The following is an 11,825-nucleotide window of genomic DNA, read 5'->3' on the forward strand; positions in this document are numbered from 1 at the left end:
GTGGGCTCGTTAGAATCAACACACATTTCCACATCATGTATGTTGCAGGTTCACGTATCAGCTGCTCTAATTGGAAATACTGTTTCTCATGCTATTTACTCATACGTACATCTTTCAATCCAGTCCGACTCGCTCCGCGTATTCTGCGCCTGGAGCTTTGTTTGGTTTACTGTGCTTTGCTGCATTTTATATGACTTCATTGATTACATTTTACACCCGGCCAGTGAAGTCCTTTGAGACCAGGTTGGAATGAAAAGAAACAATTACCTCCGATCCATACATGTAAATAATAGACTCTTTGCTGTACAGTACAGAACATCCAGGTCAAATAGTGTTCATGCTGTTCATTTTATTTCATCAGTCAAGCTTCATTATACTTCGTCATGAGTATGTAACTTACTGTTATTCAATTCAGCGTAGTTTGTCATGTTTAATTAAAAGTCTCCCTCTATGTTGCTTTGTTTCCCTGAGTGGGTGCTTATCAGGGATTTGGGGTTCCTTGACTTAATAATAAAGACGGGATATTCTGAGGGCGCATTATATCGCCGCCTCTCAGCGAGTGCGTTTGTGAGCGACTGCAAATACTTTGTACTGGACTTTCAAATGCAAGACTTATTGCGTGTTATGTAATCAAACAATTGTTGCTGGTTGCATCCAATCACAGTGAGGAAGGCTTTCGTCATTCTTCATCTCAGCTGTGGTTTATAGTCACACCATGTGAAGTGGGATTAGGGCCTTAATGAGACACATTACAGTTTCAATGAATCAAAATGTAATATTAACTAACAATGTTCATAATGAAATAGGCCCTTCTGATCTGGATGTCACACTGAGCTTGTGTTCGAGACCTTTTTGATGAAAATGTATCAAATTATTATTGTGTGAAACAAATTTACAATTCTATATATCCTGTGATTATTCCACATAAAAAACACATAAATGGAACTTAATTCCAGAAATAAAAAAGGTTTTTGAAACACAACTTCCTAATGTGGGAAAAAATGACAAAAGTGTAAATCTTCAACTGCAGCCATATAATGACTTATTCCATCAAGTCATTTCATAAACCGCCAGCTGTTTGATAAACGGTCGACGAGATCGATGACGAGAAGATAGATGATGAAGATGAGGATGAGGATGATGGTGATAGAGAAAACACAATCACTCGACAGGAGATCACGACTGTTCAAATTGATTAATGGAACACAATGAATCAACAACAACAAAAACATTATTGCTCTCCTCGACGTGTATTATAAACCATCACGGCGTCCTCGCTGCACGTTGTTTGGTAATCAGAGCGCAACAACACAGCGATCGGGCTCCTAATAGCTCAAGAAGACTCTTGCCGCCATCAAATCGGCCTTTCGTTATTTCTCTTTTTCTGAAGGAAAGCAACAGAATTCATGAAGGAAAATCCTCTAAATTGAGAAGCTGAAAACCAGGAAGTGTTTGATATTTTCTACAATTATTTTGATAATCAAGGTCAATTAACAAATGAAGAGCCAACATTTGTTATGAATTAACAACTTGCATTTTTGATGACTTTCATTCTAAAAGAAAATAATCCACAAAAATGAATCCACCCATGAATCTCTCACACTTTGAACATGATTGATGGCCGGCAGGAAATTGCAACACATTACAGTCCCTCTCTGAAGTGACAGCGGATGAAAAGGTAACGCCCCCGGCTGTCGGAGTGATGAGGCACTTAAAGATGGAGCCTTTGTTGTCTCTGCAATATTGAACATCCCAAAAAAATAAGTCAGAAGTTGATATTAGAGATATTAATATCACCTCCGGCATATTTTTATTGTCTCTATAACAAGAAAGCTTTTTGGAACCGACGATTGACGCTGATTCTTCGTCTGGAGTGCCTGAAGGTTACAGGTTGTAATATGCGCAAACTCACACACGCGCACACACACACACACACACACACACACACACACCTAGACTCGGATGATTGACAGCGGGAGATGATTATTGTGAATTTTGGGTGAGTTTACGTGCACAGAGAGGACAGTTATTGGCTAACAAAGCATGTATTGAGGTTATGCAAATAGGCCATCCTGCTGCTGAGAGCAGTTAATTCAATGTTCCTGTCTGTCGGAGGAGTTTTATTCAGACTTAACAGAGTGAAGAAATCAAAGTCTGTTGCTGAAAGCCGGGAAATTACTGCTCAACATCCATGACAGTAAGTACTCAAAAGACTGGTGGTCGGTCACATGGTCTTTTTTGTGTTGTATCATATCAATAAAACATTTTCCTCTGAATATTGGTCCAAAATCCAACAAGATTACAAGTCGACAGCCAAGCTCGAGGTTGTACCCGAGCTAAATGCTAACGTCAGCATGCTAACATGCTCACATTGCAAACTTTAAGTGTAATTTTGTGCCATGTTCACGGTCGTAAAGCATTTACACATCAGGCGCATTAGTGTGCAATTAATTCACATGTCAACTGTTTTTTTTGTCATGTGCAAGTTGTTTTATACCACGATATCAATAAAGCATCTATGTATTGGATCAACACTAATGTTACATGGTGAAGAAGTGGCATATTATGTATGATCCTTTCTTTTTTAAGCTTTTGCTTTGCGAATCAAGTCCTCAACCAATCACATTGTGCAGAGAGGTCATATTCAAAAGTTACACTAAAGTTGTACAACAATGCAGAGGCTTCGTAGTACGAACCAAGACTCTGTGACTCTGTTCAACCTTGACTAAGGACGCACGGTCCACATCCAATCCTTTTCTTCTTCACAGCACATCTCCACTAATTGTTTACCAGAGAATTTTGCTCAAAGGAAACGCATTATTTATCATACAGTAGCTCAGACCGTAAAACAGTTTACATCAGACAGACAGTTAATATGGATCCCAGTAGTTGGTCCTCTGCCTGCGTGAATATGTAGCAACCAAAAAAAAATTTGTTAAAAACTGCCCATGTGAGAGCAAAAGAAGAAAACGTAATCATACATTGTGGTCAACTTCACATGCAGACAGTAAACACAGCAAACTAATCCATGCTGGTAAAAGCAAAGTATCCTTGCAATAATTCTAGATACTCCGTGCATGTAAGCACAGCCCTAACAGCATTAGGACCGGTAGGAAACGGATGTTTGGCACTTCAGGTGTGAAGGACAGTTGTTACTCATCTGAACTCTTTTTAATTATGTTTTTACAAACATTATTTGCCCTATTCACTGAGTCGCTGGGTTCATTAACTGCCTGAATCAGTGGCACACATGCTTGAAGTCTATTAAACCGTGTCAGAGCACCAGTGGGACCACACACGAGCCAACTGGCGAGCGAAGGTGAGCAAAGTCATCAGAGTCATGTCACGGAAGGCCACACGCCATTTCAAGGTCAACTGATTATCACTTTGATGAATAAAAACCATTTTCACACGTCAAGTAGAACAACTGTGCCGGCTGAAACGTCCTATGACAAGTTGACAAATTGCAGGATCTCAGAAAGATTTAGCACAAATGAGTGTTCTTAAACGGTTGCAGCGAGAAAACATACAACATTTCTACATCCAGCACGTAGGGAATTATTATCCCCTCTCTTCCAGCTGTACTTCAGTTTCCACCACCTCCTGCAGGAAATAGATGCTTTAACTTTGAAGAATAGTGAGCTGTTACTTGTTCTTAATGAAACCGTATAAAGCTGCATCACACAGTGATTATTGATGCTGTTCTGATTGTTGTTGTTCTTCATTCCACTCCAGGCTTGGATCCCGGCACGACTCACAAAGCAAAAACACAATGACAAATGACATTGACATCATTGCCACGAGGCCAACGGCCAGCGACCCCGGATGCCCGTGAAACTGGGTCTCTGGAGAATGACTCATGCGGAGGAGAGGGGACACGATGCTGCAGCAGCACTTCTCAAGTCAAAACACAGCCCGACGCTCGCATCTCATGGATTTGTTGACCAAGCTCTGGCGGCGTGTGAATGCACCTCATGTGACACAATGGGATCAGTGTGCTTTGCTTCTTCAACCTTCACCCCCCCTCTCCGCCCTCTCCTCCCCTCACACACACTTATGCAACAGAGAACAGAGCTCTGGGATATGCGCACAAACTATTCTTAACTTTGTGTGTTTGAGCGAGGTTTTACGAAGACACTGAGGGGAAGCGATTCCAATGACTGTGCATCTCACATAGCACCATTAGCGGCTTGCTGCACAGCACCCCTGCATCACAACCCCTTCCTCCGCCCACCCACCCACACCCACCCACCCACACCAACACACACACACACACACACTCCTCCCTGCACCCCCTGGAAACCTATGGGACGATTTGATTAACAGCTGAATGAGCCCATCTCTCCTGGCAAGTTTACACTATTAATGAATTTTATGGCAGACGCAATAAAAAAGGTCTTTGCTTTGTTTGGATAAGATTGCCTGGCTCGCGAGTCGCTGGATATATATTATTGTTATTATATTGACAAGTGCATATATGCAATTTTTTTTTTGTTCTCTGCATTCTGCGAGTTCGATTGTGTTTGAATAGATGTGCAGGTTTACAACGATTTAAAGTCACCTTCCCAAGAAATGGAACGTTGACCAAAAAAATGCATGTATTTCGCATGCATGCATTTAACAATAAGATCAAAATATAATAAAAATGTTTGTACCATGGTCAAGGTGCTTTCTTAAAATCAGATCCAAAGTCATGGGCGTGCGTTGTGGTGGTAACATGGATCAGATGGTGGATGGCAGACTACCAGATCCACTTGTTGTGAGGGTGCACAGTAGGAGGGCCACAGGACTCACTTTGATGCCTGTGAGTATGATTTGTAAGGGACAAGGTGGATTTAAAGCCTCTTGTGTGTTCCGGAGCAGATAGGAACGTCGGGTTGAGAAAGACCCAGTTCAAAAGAACCTCTGTGTGAGATGTGGCTGTTTGGAACGAGAGCAAAATTGTGTTTAGTGTCTGACAAATTGGTAAAAATTATATATATATATTGCACCACGATTAAGGCATCTTCAACTCAGAGCTTACAAGTGGATAATGGCTGGAAACCAGATGGGGCATATAAAACACTGCATTAGGAGCAGCAGCAATGCTCGAGAGGCGTTTGCAGCAGTTTCAGTAGAGTTTTTGCTCGCGTGAAGAACGCCACACGTTCAGCATTCAAAAATCAGGAATTGAGCCGAAATCCTAACACCAAATCATCCAAGTTTCTGTTGGTTCCATGCCCTTTTGCTTCTCCTCCCTCAGAATACATAACCACCCACCCCAACCTTTTAAGTAAACTTCAACAATGCAATATGCTCGGGGAGAAGGCCACGTTTGTATATCACATGCTACTAGAAGCCATCACAGAACTGCACAGACGGCCAATGCTCTTTGAAGCGCGGTCCGTGTTAAAGACGTGAAGCTTGTGATTAGAAATGTGCCTGCTCACAATATTATAATGGTACCCACCCCAACGCTTATTAAACAGGGGAGAAATCACAATTGAGTCATTGAAGAGGAATGTGAGGGTCTGAGAGGGAAGTATAATCACCCCCCTTTGGGTTTGAAGACAAGGGGTTGTGCTACTGCTCTCAATCGCAGACTGAAACCACGCAGGCAGACAAACAACAACCGAGCGTGGCTGTGCAGCGATTCATCTCAGGAGTTACAGAGTATAGTGACGCAATTTAATGGCTGGCGGGAGAGAGTCAGGCTGCCTGGAGCTCGGACGCCAGCGGGATCCTGACCCCAATCGGCGGCGGGCATTTGGAGACAAGGCTGGATAATACTTGATTTGAGAACGTATATATTGTCATGGTTTGAGTTTTGTGTCCTGTTTTGTTTTGTAGTCTTGCGTCCCGTGTCCCTGCACTTCCTGCCCTGGTGATCGTCTGGGGTTGTCTGTCTACCTGGTTCCTGATTGTGGATTCGCTGCACCTGTGCTGCCCTCATTATGTCCACCTGTTGCTCGTTACCTCCCCTTTTGTATTTAAAACCCATTTGTCTCCTGTCTCCTTGTCGGTTCGTACTGTGTATCCTGTTCCTGGTTTTGTCTTCCGTTAGGGGTTGGAGGAGGTAGGACCCAAAACCAACCAGATTCTAACATATATGTGTATATAAGCACACAGAGCATCAAATAATGAGAAAAGAAAATAATAATTAGAAAACATGAATATTAGACATTATCCCAAACAAAAAGGAATCCTACAAATGTGAGGCATGTGTGCAACGTACACCAACACCTGCACATTCCAACACAGAGAGAAACATTTACAGTTTATTTTAGGGCTGACACTTTCTAGGCGGTCAATGCGCTCTTTGTTGTGGTTACTTTCATGAGGAGAAAATGCATTATTTTCAGCCGCGAGAGAGAGCCGAGAGACGTGGTGCTCCCTCTGTAAGCCAGTGCACACACACACACACACACACACACACACACACACACACACACACACACACACACACACACACACACACAGTCCTTGTCTCTGCCCTTGTCTCCGTCCTCAGCTCAGACACCTGTGCTACTATACTGCCTGAAGTTGGCGGTCGAGTAGTTGATTAACGGGTCTCTATGAACTACAAATAGTCTCGTGTTGAACCTTTATATCGTGTTTCCACGTCCCCGATGTCCTTGACACTGTCCAAAAAAAAGAAGTGAAATTCAACTACGAGTTCATAACAAAAAACACTTTTTTTCTAAAAATGAAATTTTCTTCAGAACTGACTGACCTTTCCATCTGACCTTCTCTCACTCAAATACATCTTAAAGTGCTCGGGGTTAATGGGAGAATAAAATGAAACTGGACTCGCACCGAAACACTTCCACATGTTGAAGTGACGTAACTGTCTTTGGGCGACATGAAACCATAAAGCTGCGGCAGTGTAAATTTAACCAAAAGAAACTGTACATATGAGATTAACCGGTCGGTCCGATCAGCCGGCCTTCTTTCCCCGACCTGTGGCTAAAGGGTTGCTGTATCTCTGCATTTCATCCCAAAGTTCCTTCCGGTAAGCGAACAGAAACACCAGTTACACACACCATTGGCCTACCAAATGGATGTAATACTACAATGCTCTCATGGCAGCCAGAGGACGGAGGAAAAGCAATGTTTGATTGGTTGACCACAATGTTATTGAATTGATTAAATGCTACATTCTGTGAAATGGCCCCCATTCATCTTTCCTCAGACGAAGCTGCTGTACTGATTGCCTGAGGTAAAAAAAAAAAAAAGAAAAAAGATAATAAGCACCAAAGTCACTGGGGACAGTTCCACAGTGAAGTACCCCACATTAATATTAGAACAAACTACAACGAGCCTGAGATGATTCAGCAGAACTGGGCTGAGTCATATTTGCAAATGCAGCATAATTTAATTTAAAAAAAAGGGGGAACCAAAGACAAAGGAGTCGCCTCTCAAAATAAAGTACCAGAAACTTCTAGAAATATAAAAGTGAACTTGTTGAAACCTCATCGCTCTGATCAAGCCAAGGCGCAGTGAAGGTATCTCATGTAGTTAAGCCCCTGCCATCTTGCCGTGGTTTTCTACCCCTCCTATGTCTAGCATTCAATTAAAACCAATAGAAAGTAAATACACATCACCTGAGCGCGTCAACGCCATCTATATTTCATTCACTCAATCTGAGCTCTGATTACCAAACATTTGTACTCTAAACTCTCTCCGCGAGCTTCATTAAAGTAGTCCAATCCTCGAGTATGCGACCTACAAACCCTCCAGCTCGAGGTAGATAATGAATTTATGGGATCAACCGTGAGGTCAGAGTACGTTTAAGTCTTTCACGGGAGTTTCCTGCGCCGCGGATCAGAGACCCTGGCGTGCCAATGGAGAGAAGGAGCTGCAGACATTTCTAAACATTTGACTAGATGCCATATGGCGAGATAAATATTTACTTTGGGTTCAAACGGAAACACAGAAACCATCAGCATGTGTTGTAATACGCATGCACAGCGAGCTTGATGTGAACACTAATTCTCTCGCCCACCCTGCCTGCAATATGTATGTGTGTTATGTCTCTCTCACGTTCAAAGACACACACACACACACACACACACACACACCAATCTGATTCTACTGGAGGCATCTACACAGTGGGCGAGACAAATAAACAACACAAAAATCCAATGGAAATGTGCGACACTTGCAGCAGAAGGTCTGAATAGATTCTCGCAGGCCGAGGACAAACTATTGGGATCCATATTGACCCGGAGCAGCGTCTGGCAGTCTGTTGTAAACTGTTGTACAACCTGAGCAACTGTAAGATGTTTTATTGAGTGAGTGTCTTTTTAGTTCAATCTGGTAAACAGTTTTTGATGTGTATATGTCTCGGAGCTTTTATTGTGAAAGGTAAAACAAACTCTGGTATGCGCTGCCTCGGTCAAAGTTGAAAGTTTGTCATCTTAGTTCGGGCCAAGGACGCTTCATGTATTTGCGCAATAAAGTATACAAACAATGTGATTGGTTGACACCTTTTTTTCTCGGTGTGAAAATGCAGCGACAGATCAACCTTCATTTGATGTCGCTTCCTCACCGCCTGATATTCGCCTCCTGTGTGAAAGTATTCGAGACCAAATCAACAGTTTGAAAAACACGTTGAAGTGTGAAGTAATTTCACAAGAAGAAGAAGAAGAAAAAGAAGAAGAAGAAGAACTCAGTGTGTACAGGCCTTTACAGGAGGAACCCAGGCTAGTGTGTGTGTGTGTGCGTGTGTGGTGTGTGTGTATTTGTAAGGATGTAACGCTCACTGCATAAGAACACCAGTCTGCATGATGGGTAATTGAAAGGTTTTTGACGAAATATAATTTTGACCATGATGAGTTCAGTCGAGACCAAAGCGATGAAGCAACTGAGACGTCGGCGTCACGAGAGCTGCAACACTGAAGAACGGCCAGAATCAAAGACGAAGTCGTTGCAAAATCCAAATCAATGTCTGCTTAATAACAACAACTTCATCAGAGGAGTTCCTCACGCTTAACAAAGCTCCCTCTAAGCCTAAGAGGCAATTTAAAGACTGCGTTCACAAGCTGCCGTATGCTCACCGAGGAGAAATTTGTAAGATGTGGCCAGAACTTTAGTTTAAAACAGAAAAAATGATGTTTGCGTATTCAGAGATATCTACTGAAATGAGCATGCTAACTGATTAGCCTGACCCGTCATTTCTTGTAATACCACTTAGTGAGTCACTGTAGCGCCCAGTCTGCCCTCAGTCCAACATGAGAGGACGAAGAAGCAGAGCCATAATACATCCAAGGTCCCGCGGTCGCTGGCTTTTTTTTCTTCTTCTTCTCTTCTATATAACACATGACACGTGCATTTTGATTGTACGGAGCCAGCAGGAGTAGAAACCCTGTCACATGTTGCACAAAATTAGGGAGATGTTTAGGTTCAGAGCTACACCATATATTAATTTAAACTTTAATTTATTACCCACATTATTAAGGATAAGGCAGGCTGCTGTATCGGCCTGTATTTAATTTAGTTAAGTGGGCCAACTGTTTCATGCTCCCGTTGCATACATTATCTCAAACCCCGGTTTTGAACGCGTGGAGTACGATCCCACTGGGCAGGATACTGACAGCATGAAGTATACTTAGAAATGCTCGCATGAAATCACTTCACTTTCGAGAGGGATGTGGACGGACATTAAAACACACTTGGGAATGAAGGAGACACTCGTGTTGTGAAAATGTGCAAAAAGCTCTGGAGACAACGGAGAAAAAGAAGAACATTTTACGAGCTTTCAGGGACATGTTCAACTCGGCAGACTTCCTCCAGCACACGTTATATAATTTAATTGACTACAAACTTGTAAAGTAATTTAACCTCTTGTTTACTGATGAACAGGATGATGTTCACATTAGCTCAGATGACTAAAGTCTTAGTGTTTGGCTGAGGCTCGTTTGCAACCTTAAGAGGCAACAAATCCACAAGATGAAGGCTTTGCTCTTGAACTGACCGCTCCCAGTCGACCTCATCAAGTGGTCACCGGCCAAAGCCAATTAGTTCGATGACACACAGGAACTTCATCCATTAGCATCTGAGGGGTTTTCACAGGGGGGAAAAAGGTTGCTACCACATTTAGCTTTCTTATTGATTAATTGTCGTCTTCGGCTCAAACGTTCAGCCTCCACTTTGGGACACAGTAATTTAATTAACTAATGAACTCCTTGATTAATATGTTAAAGTGTGCATTAAAGCCTCTAATGCAATCATTCATTTGAAGACATTTAAATACAAATATTTTTCCCTTTGTACAGACTTATATAAATAGGAGACGGCCAGGATAACTGGTTTATTTATTATGCGTACAGAATTTCTAAATGATGAGATCAAAAGTTCAAATTTCAGAGCAAACATGGATTTGGTAATTGAAGGGAAAAGACATCTGGACTTCCACATTAAAAACATGAAAAGTTTGGTTGTAATGTCTAATTATCAGCATCATTATAATGAATAATAATAATACAGTGAAGTTAGAACCTGCTACATATTTAAATATGGTCCTTTAAATGCTGTTGACACAATGGTTATATGTAACCTATATTCTTAATAAAAACTAAACAAATGCAAACAAAAGTCAATTCAATTATTTAAGTGTGACATAAATGGTAAAACGTAAAAAGAAATACACAAGCAATAAAGAGAAAACAATTGCTGTAACGTGCGAGTAAGCTATGGCGTTATCGATTATATGTACTGCATGAGATGAGTGTGTTATCATGTCTGTGTGCAGGAGGACACGCAATGTTAAGTGTGTTGTGCGTGTGAGCGCTGAGCTCTACAACACAAAGACAGAAACCTCAGAAGAGTTTCGTCCTCGTCGCGACGTCACCCGCTGGTTTGTGGACTGCCGTTTTTAAAGCCTCCAGTTCGGGGATTTCGCGGTCGCCATCTTGGTTTATTGGAAAAAAAATGAACAGAAGTTTCCATATTTAGAATGCGGAGGAGTGACATCGTTGTGGGTAAACCACAATCTGTCATTCACCTTGTAGCCCCGCTCTACAGCATACCCAGCGTTATGGTCTGTTTGACTCTAAATGGACCATCATCTAAATGAACATCATGCTGTATGGAAGACGACTTTAAACTAAAGATTAAAACATAAACTCATGTTTACAATGTTTACTGTAGGAATAAACAAGAGAGAAGTAAAGTCATTTTCTCATAGACTTCTGTACAACCAGAGGAGTGGACCCCTGGTGGTCAGAAGAGAGAATGCATGTGAAAGACACTCCTTTGTTTGCTTCACTGGTCCATACCGATACTGATGGGTTAAAAATAAAATAAAACAAATTAATTGAATGCTTTTATAATATTCCCCGCAGTGAATTTAATTACGTTTAGCTGTGATTATTTCGGTGTGTCAACATACATTTGAAATACAAACAAGAGTTTATTTTTGACACTTCTAAAACTGTTCCATCTGGGTGCAAAATAAACCCACATCAACTGCCATGAAACACACCGCCGTCTCTGACAATCACAAAGCACATCTAATCTATTTTAACAGTTACCTGCACTCCGCAATTACAGCCTGCAAGCTGTTAACTTTCTCTCATTTCACCTGTCAAATGATTTGCAAAAGCTTGACATCAATTTCCTTGTTTTCAGCTTCGTTAGCCGAACAAGCAGTTCCAGAAGAACCGCTGAAGCATGTCGAGCTAACTTTTTCTGTTGTTATGAGGTGTTTTCATAAATTATATATATATATATATATATATATATATATATATATATATATATATATACATATACATATATATATATACATATACATATATATATATATATATATATATATATATATATAAATATATATATATATA

Source organism: Clinocottus analis, unplaced genomic scaffold (assembly GCF_023055335.1).
Source record: "Clinocottus analis isolate CAN_PGR_092001 unplaced genomic scaffold, fCliAna1.0.p SCAF_9, whole genome shotgun sequence".
In the NCBI taxonomy this organism is placed as follows: domain Eukaryota; kingdom Metazoa; phylum Chordata; class Actinopteri; order Perciformes; family Cottidae; genus Clinocottus; species Clinocottus analis.